This window comes from Podarcis vaucheri (assembly GCF_965113315.1).
Source record: "Podarcis vaucheri genome assembly, chromosome: 3".
In the NCBI taxonomy this organism is placed as follows: Eukaryota; Metazoa; Chordata; class Lepidosauria; order Squamata; family Lacertidae; genus Podarcis; species Podarcis vaucheri.
In genome coordinates, this window is record NC_138761.1 from 66,231,463 (window position 1) to 66,239,115 (window position 7,653).

The window sequence follows — 7,653 nt, forward strand, 5'->3', positions numbered from 1 at the left end:
GCTTCTGAAACAAACAACAACAACCCCTGCAAACCTCAGCATTCCTGTTATGTACTGAGCTGAATCCTAGAACAATAGGATCCAGCATGCAGCAGTCTGATTGGTCCGCAGGTGGAAGTGAATCAGCAACCTGATTGGCCTGCAGGAGCAGCCAATCAGGCTTCTGGAGGAAGTGAATCCACAACCTGATTGGCCTACAGTAGCAGCCTGGAAGTAGCCAATCACAATGGAATTAGTCATTGTGCAAATAATGTATATATAGCTAGAGGTTTTGGGAAAAGTTTCTTTCATTGCTAGCTACTATGAGCTGAATAAAGGTAAAGGTAAAGGGCCCATTAGGTCCAGTTGTGGCCGACTCTGGAGTTGCAGCGCTCATCTCGCTTTACTGGCCAAGGGAGCCGGCATACAGCTTCCGGGTCATGTGGCTAGCATGACTAAGCCGCTTCTGGTGAAACCAGAGTAGCGCACAGAAACGCCGCTTACCTTCCCGCCAGAGCGGTACCAATTTATCTACTTGCACTTTGACGTGCTTTCGAACTGCTAGGTTGGCAGGAGCAGGGACTGAGCAATGGGAGCTCACCCCGTTGCGGGGATTCGAACCGCCGACCTTCTGATCGGCAAGTCCTAGGCTCTGTGGTTTATTTTTATTTTATTTTTTTTAAGAAATTTTTTATTAATTTTTCACATTTTATATAGACAAATACAAACACAAAAACAGACAAAAGAAAAAAGAAAAAAGACAAAAAACATGCATAATTTCAAATAACCTTATTTTCCTAACCTTACTCCTTCTGACTTCCCCCCCACCCCCTCCCTTGCATCCCTATTCCCAAAATTATGTCAGCAAATTGGCATTTCTCCTCTTATACATCATGATATTAATCCTTATTGAAAAGAAAACAAAATAAATTTTTCTAAGTTGGACCCCAATTCTTTTCCGTCGATTTCCCCATTTATCTTAAATAAAAGTCATATTAACCAAACCCCATAATCTTGAGTGTTGTTAAATACATCCTTCCCTCCCTCCCATCCCCGATTTGCGCCCCTTCCCAATACATGTCCAAAATATCAGTTCTTAGCCTGGGTCCCACACGTCCGAGGCTCTCAAGTCTCTTTCGGTCCCTCTCCGCCGGTCTTGTTGGTAGTCTTTTATGTCAGTCATCAAGTCTCGAAAAAGTTCTATCAAAATCAACCCATAATCTCTTGCCATACGCATTCTTGGAAACAGCTGCTGAAGGATTTCCACAAGGCCTGGATCTTCAAAATCATAGTCAAAGTCAAAGTCAAAGTGGAGGCCCCAATTATATTTCTTTATATTAAAGTCCTGCATTCCATAAATTCCCAGGGTCTCCACTTTCGTCTTTTGCATCTTTCGTAGATTTGTAGTAAACTTAATCCAGAAGTCTCCTTGCTTGTATTCCACATGTGTCAGTTCCTGGTTGGTGCTTTCCAACTTTACTTTCTCTTTTTCTTGTTTAGTCTCTTCCACTTCTTTAGATATCATTTCAGATTCAGCTGTGAATTCTTTCTCATTCAGGTCCTCACTACATTCAGCAGAACTGCTTGTTCCAGGAGTCAAGGTCATAAGTTGTTTACTTATAGCAGAAGTCTGCTCTTGTAAGATTCCCACCAGCTGAAACATTCTTTCGATTTCCCCTAGTATTTTTCCATCCACAGCCATTGTAGTTTCACAGAATTCCCCCTAGAGGGAATCTGGATACTTAGTGTTCCTTTCTCCAACAGTCCTCAAACTTATTGTTGTTACTTTGTTGTTACTTTATTTCCAACAATTTTATTCAATTGTAACTCATTTTAATCCAAAGGGATCTTAAATAAAGGTTTTTCCACTTTAGATTGCCCGTTTGACAGCTTTGACAGCTGTCAAACTCTGCTCCTCTTACACAAGCTCCAAAACTGGACGCTCCCGGGCCCGGGAGGGGGGGTTGTTTACAACAAAAAAGAAACTTCTGAAACTCCACTCTCCTGCTCAAAATTTCTTTTTTTTACGAAATCTTGGAAGTTACTGTCTTTTTGACTCACCCCTTATAGGGTAGGCTCTCCAGCTTAGTTCTTATGTCGTTGCTCTAAATCGTCTGCAAAGGGGGGGGGGTGCGGACTTCCTTTTAGCACCCCGCCGTTCGTCTCAAATTCACAGGGAAAGTTTCTAAAAGTCCAATTCCATTTTACTCACGGGTTATTTTTCAGTCCGAATTTCAAGGAAGGAAGTCAGCGCTCTCCAGTCATGGCTCGCGGCTTCACTCGGCGGAGGTAGCGATCGACTCTCAGTGCCGCGCCACCCCCGTATCCTCTCCGCAGCCTTTAAAAAGGCTCTTCGTGAATCAGGGGGGGCGTTTAAGGCACCCACCGAGTCTTCAGTCCGCAGGCATCCGCGCCTGCGGTTTTTAAGGGTCCCCGTGTCGCCGGCACGGCAAAGACCCATCCTCCGCTGAGCCGATTCCCTCCGGAGCTCGGAGGGAATCCGCCATTTTCAGATCGCGCCAACCCCGGAAGTCCCTAGGCTCTGTGGTTTAACCCACAGTGCCACCCGCGTGAATAAAGAGCATGAAATTCACACTTGACTCCAAGTATATTTCACTTTCCCTAACCCTCTTGTGAGTGGCTGGTGCTTGGCTACAAAAGCAACAGCACTCCCTACCTGAACAGCAGAGATAATGGGAATGAGTGAAACTGGCACCAACATGCTATCATGTGGCATGCTCATGTTCAGGATACTCCATTCCTGAGCCCCCTTGCTCTTCCTGATTTGTTTTTAATGACACTTTGGATTCCCTCCCCCCCCCTTTTCTGTTACCTTGTCAATCTGGCTTACAGGACAGGGTGATTTAAACCACAAAGAAGAAGTCAGGCCGATAGAGTCATTTTGTGATGAGGGCCAGGAGTTTCTCCATTTCCAAATGCAAGGACCCCCCCCCCCTCTCACAAGTGAGTGTTCCATCTCCATGGGATGCACTCAGCCTTCATTAGATCACTTGGGGGTTTCCACCAGGCCCTTGAGAAGGTTTCCCTTCTCTAACTTTAGTTTGGCTACAGCAGGACTGACACTCAGAGAGAACTGAGATTGCTATTAGTACAGAGAGAATTGTGATGATTTTTCGGTGTGACAGCAAAGTTGACAGATTTACAAAGAAAGTGCCTAGGGAGAGAGATGTGCATAATTAAACAGCAGTACAAAGAAGAGGACCTCTGGAGCAAAATTACCGTCTTGATGTTTTGTTGAGTGGTTGGTTTTTAATTCTCGGTGTCTTTTCAGCGCTTTCCCCACTTAATCAGATTAGTCAGCTATGCTAATGGGTGTTTGTGACTTAGGAAAGCATATAGACATGCTTGTTGACATGAAGGCTGCTGCACTGTAAATAGAGCCCGGTGGACTGCATGCATCCACCCCACTCCTGAATGCCATCTGTTCTCTGGCCTCATGCATTTGTGTGTTGTCATCTTCATGCATTTCACTAGAAAAGCTGGTCCACGCATGTATTCCTGCTGTATGAGTGATTTGCCTCTCCCCAGTGAAGTTAACTGGAAAGCAGTTCAGGACAAGAAAGTGCCGCCTTTATTTGTTCACATCCACCTCGTTGCACTGAATGGTGAATGGAAGGTGAAGGTAGTCTCCCACAGGGAACTCGGTCCTCATCTTGCTAAATCAGCCTAGCCTGGAATATTTTATAGGGGTCAGGCCATACCAAGACCTTCTCTGGCACATTGCTATGAATAAACCTTACTTATTGACTGAGTTATTTCCTTATGTTTCCTGGTTGGAGCTTGATAGTGGTATACGGCCAGATGTCCCTAGGATCTGAAATCAAGAGCCTGCTGTACGCTTAAGTCCTGACCCCATATGCAGAAGACATCATTGGGTTGGCATTTAAGTTTGGCACTGTGAATTTCTCAACAGCAGTCGTTCACTCTCCTCAACAGATTTCATAAGAAGGCTAATGTCACAACAAAACAGCCAGGGCTGACTAGGGCTTAGTTCATGAACCTGTAAACCACGCCAGGGTTCAACATTTAATCTTTCCTTTTTTAAAAAAAAAAAGATTATTTTTTCACTTTTCTGAGATACAAAGGTAAATGTAGTAATTCAACGGAACAAAAACAACAAGGGAACACAATTAAAACTAAACCATGGTACCTGAGTTTGTAAATGCTACAGTTTCCTGCATGCCTCACCATACATACTTAGGAGGAAACATAAATAGACTCTGCAAATGCAAGAGTGAATAACTGGATCTCTCTCCAAAATGACCTCTGAGCTATTGGGGCCACCCACCTTTTAGGGTTAATAAATGTAATTACATCTTATTATTATTATTATTATTATTATTATTATTATTATTATTATTATTATTAATTCCTGCCCATCTGACTGGGTTGCCCCAGGCACTCTGGGCGGCTTCCAACAAAGTGTAAAGGAACACACCAAAACATCAGATATTAAAAGCTTCCCGATGCAGGGCTGCCTTCAGATGTCTTCTAAATGTCATATAGTTGTTTATTTCCTTGACATCTGGTGGGAGGCCATTCCACAGGGCAGGTACCACTACTGAGAAGGTCCTCTGCCTGGTTCCCTGTGACCTCACTTCTCACACACGAAAGCTCATACTAAGAACTAACTTAGTTGGTCTTTAAGGTGCTACTGGAAGGATTTTTTTTTATTTTGACTATGGCAGACCAACACGGCTACCTATCTACTACTCACTTCTCACAGTGAGGGAACTGTCAGAAGGCCCTTGGAGCTGGACCTCAGTGTCCAGGCTGAACGATGGGGCTGTAGATGCTCCTTCAGGTATACTGGGCCTAAGCCATGGTAACCACTTCTAAAAATGCATGTATGTGTAGAGTGTCATTCCTTCATTGTTTAGTGATCAGAGGTATCTGGTGTACATGTGGGAGCAGGAGCAATGTTTCCAGGGTGCAGCTTCTAGGCAGATTTGACCCCCACTGTCTCTCATTTTAACTACTTTACCTCATACAGTCAGGGATATTTTTATGTCCAACCAAAACAATATTCAATATTCATAGAGAATATATTTAACCATAGATCCACCCCCACCCCACCCACGCTGGAGGTCTGTAAAGAGTTCTTTTATTGCACACCAGCCCTGCCATGTAATTGAAGTGACAAATACAGCACTAATGGGTACTTAGATATGTTAAGCAGGCTAAACATGCTAATGAGTCCTGTGAGTGTGGCCTTTGATTCAGCAATAATCTGTAATTAAACTATTGTGGACTGCTTTACATTTGAAAGATGGGCAAACAATGCCTCTGCACATGCTTTCTTAGTGGCAGAGGGCTCGGTTAAATTATTTATATATTATGTAAAAATATAAAAGGCTCAGCATCCATACATCAAAACTGACCCGTTTCAAATTATTTTATCCAATTATACAAATTGCAAGTAGGGACGCAGTTTATTTCCTGCAATCCTGTCGCTATAGTAACCAGTGTTGCTAATTGTGAGATTCTAGCCCAGTCAATTAGGGACTTTTACACTTGTAACTGAACACTGCTCAACTGTGTCTGCTCTCTAGACTGACACTAAAGTCCTGGAAGAATCCTCATGATAAGTATTTAACTTCAGGTTGTGGCACAGCTTTGGGGCAGGTTCTCAGAAAGATGGAGAAGGGCTTTCAGCCAGTATGTACTGCTCATGAGCCAGAAATAATAATAATCATCATCATCATCGCTCATCTGGGTGGGTTTCCTTCTTTACATTTCCAGGGGACTGCACAAAATCAGGAGCACAATTTGAAGTAATTAAAGTAATGAGAAGTGGACTCCATTGTGCAAGATTTTTCTTTAATCCTTATACCACAGAAAATAAACAGCATTTAATAAAAATCACAGCAATAGTAAAATAATACTGTACATAGACCCAAACAATGTATGTAGCGTTGTGGTCAAGCTTTGAGATATATAGGACTCCATCTTATTTTTAAAAACAAAAAAGCAAGCAGGTGAAATTATATAGGAGAGTCAGAACAGAGTATGGAAAATATCATTTCTCCCATTTTAATTTGTTCAACATACAGCAAGTTTCCCTGACTTAGTGAAACATATTTTAGTGTGGTTACACAATTTTGATCTCACATGAGTGTAGTAGACCTCACATGATGCATACTTTGGGAACAATTAATATTAATCTACTTTCAAATAAGGAGTGAAATACAACTGATGTGTCATTAGTCCAGTCCCTAATTTTAAGGAAGTTGTGAGAAGTAAGTTTGAAGAACACTCACGAGAAAACAGATTTCAGTATGTTTCTGGGCTATTTGAATAAATGTGCAATCCTAGTAAGGTCTACTTAGAATGAAGTTTCCATGAGTTCAGTGGGACTTACCCCCAGGTAATTGGGTGTAGGATTGCAGCCTAAGAACAACCGCCCCTCCCTGCTCCATTGAACCACTTACTACTCATACAATTCCCATAATTTTCTAAATGGATATGATGTTCGCTTTCCAGTATACTATTTTCTTTTCATACTGAAGATGAAGAGCAACTGCTTCTTCTGAAATACAGAAATCAAGAGAGCACCCAGTGAAAGAATGGGACACACAGGTTAAATATGAGCCGACATAGGATCAAAGTGATTTGGTACAGATCAATGGGAACATCATTTGTGCTCTTCCGTGCTGCTCACTTCAAAGTATGAGGTTAGTGGCAAAGTTAAATTAACAAGACTGGTGATAGTTGCGTATTAAATATTTTAAGGGGTTGCATTAGAGACAGCAAAGGCAAACGGGCCAAGCTTTGCCAGTGGCATGAGCATACATAATAAAGATACCGGACAAAAACAGCTGTGCTTTCTTGAACAGTGCAATAAAAGAATCAATGAATGCAGGCAATTAGGACATGATTCCAACTAGTTCATTAGAGAGAAAGGGAAAAAACAGGAGAGCCAAACTTACGTGCTCATTTTACTTAATATACAGTGGTAATTGGTTCTCAAACGCCTTGGTACTCAAACAACTTGAAACCCAAACACTGCAAACCCAGAAGTAAGTGTTCCGGTTTGCAAACCCTTTTTTGGAAGCCGAATGTGCTCCATTTTGAGTGACACACTTCCGTTTTGAGTGTTACACTGAGGTCTGTCAGTTTTTGCTATTTGTTTTGCATTTTTGCTTCTTTTGTTCTTGTGACTGTGTGGAACCCATTTCAGCTACTGACTGATTGTGTACATTGCTTATTGCTTTCATTTTATGGATCAATGGCCTCATTAGATAGTAAAATTCATGTTAAATTGCTGTTTTAGGAGTTGTTTTTAAAAATCTGGAACGGATTAATCTGTTTTGCATTACTTTCTATGGGAAAGCGCACCTTGGTTTTGGAACGCTTTGGTTTTGGAACGGACTTCGAGAACAGATTAAGTTTGAGAACCAAGGTACCACTGAAGTCTCTCCTATTATTTTATGCAGATAGCTAGTTTTCATGTTTGCCGTTTTGATTATAATACATTCAGGAAAATTAATTATTATATTTTATTAAATTTGTTAGTCACTTTATCTTGCTCAAGGCAATCCAAAACAACTGACAACCAAACCAAATTAATGACATCATACAAAGATTGGTTGGATCCTAAGCATGGCTCAAACCATATTTCCGCCCAAGGAAATGTTTACTGGGGTCCACAAC